The sequence below is a fragment of the Pteropus alecto genome, unplaced genomic scaffold (genome assembly GCF_000325575.1).
Source record: "Pteropus alecto unplaced genomic scaffold, ASM32557v1 scaffold69, whole genome shotgun sequence".
Classification (NCBI taxonomy): domain Eukaryota; kingdom Metazoa; phylum Chordata; class Mammalia; order Chiroptera; family Pteropodidae; genus Pteropus; species Pteropus alecto.
Window position 1 is genome coordinate 1,197,116 of NW_006494610.1, and position 6,495 is coordinate 1,203,610.

General features: G+C 36.3%; 1 pseudogene; it reads right to left on the reverse strand.

The window, feature by feature from the left end:
• Positions 1-2,983: 2,983 nt before the first annotated feature.
• LOC112474043 lies at positions 2,984-3,102 on the reverse strand (annotated as a pseudogene).
• Positions 3,103-6,495: the final 3,393 nt, after the last annotated feature.

Genomic DNA, 6,495 nt, shown 5'->3' on the forward strand with positions numbered 1-6,495 from the left:
GGGACGACTCATCTCTGCTCCATATGGTCTCTTATCCTCTAATCGATTATACTGGGCTTCTTCATGGCAATCTCAGGGCAGCATTCCAAGATGGCAAGAAAAGAAGCTGCAAAATCTCTTGATGTTTAGGATTTAGAGCTCCCTCAACACCAGGTTTGTCCAGATTTATGGTTTGGGAAAACAAAGTCCATCTCTAGTTGGGAGGAGCAACAAGTCACATTACAAAGGGACATCTATAGAGAGTTTTGAGGAATTTTCTTAGTCATCTTTGTATATAATCTGCCATAATTTGACCTCTGGCAACAATAATTCACATTTTTTCCACATGAAACTATACTACCCGTCCCACAAAAGTCTATAAGAAAGAATGGGAGCACACAGCTGAAATTCTGAAATTTAACCAGGCACATATTGCCAATTTTTTCTATTCTAGGAGCCAAGAATGTTCCTTGACTAGAGACTGGTTCAACTCTAGTGGGTTGATTCCCTGGTCCATTGTTCTCAGCTCTTGGCTCAGCCCTCCGAGAACTTTTCTTTACTATTTGAAATTCCCTGTGTTTGTAGCTTAGTTATTTTCTCAGCTTGCTTCTTGCCCATAGAAATTAGTTCCTTTTCATTTTGAGTTACTCAGTCCCTTTTAGTATAAGCTGAATGTGCTTTTGCTAGTACAACTGTCCTAAAAACTTTCTGCATTTCTTATGAATCTTATCGGGATTTGCTACATGCCCCAAAAGCCACACTGCAATTCTTTTTCAGACAGATCTCTATTTTTGTGTCAGAATGTTGTGAGACAATGCCATAATGTTCTTAGAAGTTCTTTATTTACCCGAGTCTGCTAGGTTCTACCTTAAATATTCCTGAGGTCATACAAATAGTTTTTTTATCCACACCCTTGATCTGATGTTCGCTTGAGGTCATTTCTTAATTTTGAAATCCTTTGCCAGCTGGAGAGACTGGGGATAAGAAATAGGTTTATCTTCTATCTTAGCAACTTCCTTTAAATTCTTTTTGCAAACAATAAATTCCCTTTCTCCCTCCCTTCCTCCCTTCCTTCCTCTCTCTCTCATTCTTTCTCTTTCTCTCTTTCTTTCTTCTTTCTCCCATTGACTTTTCATGTATAGTTAGAAACATCCAATGTTCTTTTTTCAACATACTGACTAGAGGTCTCTTTAGCCAGATCAATAAGTTCATTAAGTACATTTTCTAACTTCCAAATTATGGTATTTTTTATCATGCAATAGGATGTTATTACTATTACAATTATAACTTATCATGTTTGCCACTATATAAAAATGGTCACTCGTTTTCCAGTCTCTAATAGTATTTTCTTCACCACATTCAAGGTTCCATTAACAATTATCTCATCACTTTTTAGACTCTGTGTACCTCCTGGTCCCAAAGCCAATGATAAATATTCTAGGTTTTGTGGCCACATTTCATTTCCAGTACTGATTATTGCTGCATAGCAGTCCAAAACTTAGTGGCATAATACAGTAATCATTTTTGTGCTCACGATTCTGTGGGTAAGCAATTTGGGCTGCAAACAACTGAATGGCTCTTTTTCTTGTCTCACTTGAGGTCACTGATGTGGCTCCAGTTAACTGGCAGCTTGATTGGAGCTGGGTGGTTTGAGATGGCCTCACTCACATATCTGGTAGTTGTGATTTGGCTGTTGGCTGATTGATCTGGGGGGCTTCAGTCAGAAGAGCTTGGTCAAATGGTCTTTCATGCTCTTAGACTCTGGCAGTTTCAGTGCAGCACTTCGAGAAGGCAAGAACAATTGCCGAAAGGTTTCTTGAGGCCTAGACTTGGAAGTCACGACCATCATTTCCATCATATTCTGTTGGTCCAAGCAAGTGACAGGGACAGCTCAAATTCAAGGTATGGGGAAATATTCTCTGCCTCTTGATGGAACAAGATGTAAAGTCATATCGTAAAGGGATGATGTGCATATAAGGATGGTAATAATTTTTCGTGGCTCTCTTTGTAAACAGTCTACCATAAACATTTAAATGGATATTTAGACTCTTAAAGTAACTAAAATTACACAGGATATTTTAATCTTTTTGTTAAGTGCAAAGAGAAGATGGTTCAACTGTACACACATTAAAAAAGGATACTTTGTTACTGTGTGAGATGAAATATGGAAATAAGTGATTCAAGACAGTATAAAAACTGGGCTAGAAACAATTGAGTATGTATCTTACTGTCCATTTTTAGACACAGAAAATTTATGAAAAAGTATCTTTCTTTCTCCCTAAAGCTGCGATTTTCAATCTATTCTCTTATTACATACCTTTAAAATAGTAGCTCCTGGTTTTCCCAATCAGTTTTTTCTTTTCAATAGCTTAACATAATAGAGTTCTTCATTATCTTTTCAACTCTTGGTCTAGTTATCTATGAAGCTAGACAGCCTTTTTTTGAAGTTTCAGGATAAGCTTACCTTTTACTTTGAATAATTGAACATAAAACCATCTTCCATGAGACTATGAAATAAGGATATGTTTTTTTGCCACTTATTACATGATTTATTTTTGTTAGCCACTCTTGGGAAACACTAATTTACATTTGCTTATTGAGGTTCTATAAGGTAATGAATTTACTGGTTTAATGATAACACCATGTTTTCATAGCTAGAGGGAAAAAACACCATTGAGTAAGTCTTTTTATTTTGGATATAGTGCATACTTAAGGCCCTGTTCTGCATGAGACTTCTAAAAGATTATGTTTTTATAACATGGATTTCTAGGAGACTAGATTAAAGATAAAGAGAGCTTACAAATAAAGTAGAAATTTGTAAAAGGCCAAAATGAGAAAGTAAGAAAGAAGGGGAAAGTGAAGCTGAAAACTTTGTGGTAACAGGAAGTAGGAAAGATTCTCGATATGCTTTTTTTTTTTTTTTTTAGGCGAGGCAACCCTTGGTTAACCTCACAGATTGCAAAGACCTTGTCAGCTTACAATCCCTTATGTTTTTATTTTTTTATGTCTACAGCACCTGGTCTTCGTAGGTGGTTGCCCATCCAAGTACTAACCAGGCCCGACCCTGCTTAGCTTCTGGGATCAGACGGGATCGGGCTTGTTCAGGGTGACATGGCCGTAGACTCAATATATTTTGATGGTTATTTCTTTGAAGTGGTGAGAGACAGGGTTTGGGGGATAAGTACTTTTATTTATCCTCTTGCAACAATATACATGCTCTAAAAATACTCAGTGTTTTAAGGTGATTAGAACAATTGTTATTCAACTGAATACCTCATATTACCTTATACACCTTAGCATTGCCTCTGTGTTAGTCTATGTATAAAAAGCCATCAAGTTGGCTTCAGAAAACTAGAATATTATGTTGAAATGAGAAACTGAAAAGTCAGCTGCTATGGTTGCTTGGAATATAAGACATTTAATCTTTCATTTTATAACCTTGCAGTTTCAAAGAAAAGCATTTAAGATAGGCAAGAGACTAGAAAACTTTATAAATTTTAACTTTCCAGCTCAAGTAACATGAAGTCATTGTTGCCGTCCTAGAAAAGGTTTATTTGGAATCATTTATCATGTTTGATGAATGCAATGACAATCATGAAAGGAGCCCCCTTTTTATTTTCTCACCCTTCCATAATGATATTTACTGTTTGCACAGTGATCATTCAATTTTCAGAGATGCTCACCACCTTCTCCTGCTGATTAAATTTCTGTTTGGTTTCACTGCCGAGTCTGTTGGATTAAATTAACAAATTCTGTTTGCTTTAGTGGGAATGACCTGCACCAACCTTAAGCTTACACAAAATAATAATCTCTTCAATGATATATTATCTTCTTTTAAAAAATGTGCAGTGAAAATGTTATCTTCAGCTTGCTAGAATTTGCAGCAGGTCTGCATTGGTTGTTTTAATATACCAGAGACCTTACTCTTCCATACCTTATAACTCCTTTTCTTTGCTGTTCTTAATCATTCCTGATCTTCCAAAGAAGCACCAAATCTTGATTACTGTAAAGGAAGACTTTAACATGATCTTTTAGTCTATAGAATGTCCCACTCTTGAAAACTCCTTAAATCAAAGGGCCAGTTAAGGACAATTAAAGCCTTTCTTTAAAAAAAGTAAATCCAATTTTTATTGAATTGCTTTCTTTTCTACCTGTTTTATTTGTTTTATAGCTAATAGCTAAGAGATATCGAGAAGTTATTGAAGAAAATGAATTAAATTTTTTGTTGTAAAAAGATTTGAAAGTGTAACAAAATTTTATAGGTTTTACATGGAGCTTAAGCCACTGCAAGCATTATAGCAAGCATTAGAAAATTAAAATGACATTCTCTAAATTTCAATAAAAAAAAGAATGGCAATGGTAGAATAAGGAATAGGGGCTGAGGGGAGAGTAGTGTGGAGAAAAAAATCCACATTCTCTGTACATTCCAGGGCTTATTGTGGCACATAGTCTGTATGTATTTTCAAACTGTCATTATTTCTTTCTTATAGATAAGGTGAGTGAGGAGCAAAGAGGCATGGTAACTGCCTGAGATCATACATAGTACACAGGCAAACTGAGGTCTACAATGTGACCTTAAGTCAATTTAGTGCTAACGCTTATTTTTTTTTTTTGACAAAGCATTCTCTGTCTTTGAGAAGTAATCACTTCCAAATCTTCAACCATCTATTCTACTTTCTGCACAACAACATAACCCATGATTCTTCATATCACATGATAAACACATAATAACACAGGTTATTGGGGAACCTTTCTCCCCACAGAGGTTCTTGCTTATTGTATTTATCTTTTAATCTAGTTGGATTCTTTCTTGCAGTTCAGTGAAATCCAACTCTCTGTTGTCAGAGAAAAATCATTCAGGGATCATTCAGGGCATTTTCCTCACCTGTAGGAAACTCAAGAAAGTTACACTGCGAGTGTACCTGAAATGGAAGCTGTGTCTCTGCTTCTCCATTATTCAGTTTCCGCTTCCTAAGAGTGAGCATCTAGATGTACTGAGTTCGCTTCTGATGGGTGGGTCTTTTTGAACAACATCACCCCTTACCTGAATCCAGGTACTTAATCTGGGGCCCAATGAAAAAAAATAATGATACGTTCCAGTGTTGGAAGAAAGCTAACTGATTTGGATTTCCTGAGAGATTGTTGGTAGGCTGTACCTAATGGGTAGTTAAAAGGCATTGTGAAGGATAATTGTGACTATATTAGATTTTCACCATGTGTGTTGATGGAGGACCTGCTATTTCCATCTTCCCCATCCTTCCTGCATTTCCACCCACTTCTCTACCACTTCAGTGCCATCTTGGGGTATGATGTTCTTTAGCATGGCATGTTACCCCACAACCTGTCCCAACTGGCCTTTTCCTCTAAAGTCCTACTACATTAGTGAGCAGTGAAGAGGCTTCTATCTGTAAATACATTCACAGACTTATCTTTTTTCCTCAGTTTGAAGAACCTCTTTTGTTAGTTTCAGAGAAAGTTCTACCTCTTTTTTCAAGTTTCTGTTTAGCTTCATTGATCCTACTCCCTTCAAAGAATCCATGCCACATATGTTCCCTGAGGTAAAGAAGCACAAGGTCTGCTTTTTCTCTGAGTCGGAAAAGGGAGGAACAAAAATTCAAATTTCAGAACTATGTCTGCCATGGTATTATGGTCAGTTACAATATTTTCCAGCTTAGCTGTAGAAATTCTTGGACTCAATATTGTTCTGTTTCTTGTTTGGCATTGTACAGAGTAGATAATAGTATTTTTTTTCTACTTTTAACCCAAGAGGAATAGTTTTATTCAGTGATATCAGTGATATCAGGGAATCTTGTATAAAATTCAGCTGACTCAAATTCAATCCTAGAAAAATAATGCTGATACCAACCAACAGGACCCTCGTATTGTGGCATAGGCTGCAGGAGGAGTTAAGGAAGGGATTGAGAGTATGGCAGTTGGACAGTGAGCTAGGTATCCTTTTTTTGTGTGTCCTTCTGACACAGTCTAGAATGTTGGTGATATCTTTCCTAACCAATTGATGGTTGTTGCTTGGGATGGATTTCAAGTCCTGGATTTGCCTTTGGTTTGTTAAATTTCCAAGTACCATTATTGCCTATTATTGGCATTAGCAACCTTTCCATTCTTTTATTTTTCTTTTAAAAATTAGTTTCATACTCATGCACTGTGAGAGAGTGCTGAGGTTATTAGGCTAACATTTTTCTAAGGCCAAAGTTATTAGTACTCTTCCTCTACCCCTCATGTTATCTATGAAAGAATTTTAGTCACTCAACCTTTCTTCATTGAATTCAACAAAGAATTCAATCTTTCTTTATTGTACTTGAACATTGCTCTTGAGTCTATTTCTTTTTTTCCCCTCAAGTGAGTAATATTTTTCACTGTCATTTTCATTGACACAACATCAATATCCAAAAAATGATTTCCGAGTAGTTGTGCGTAAGTTGAGGTTTCCAATTGATCTTTGCAGTTCTTTTCCTGCAATCGAGGTGGAGGAGCAAACAAACAGAACAGTTGTAATAC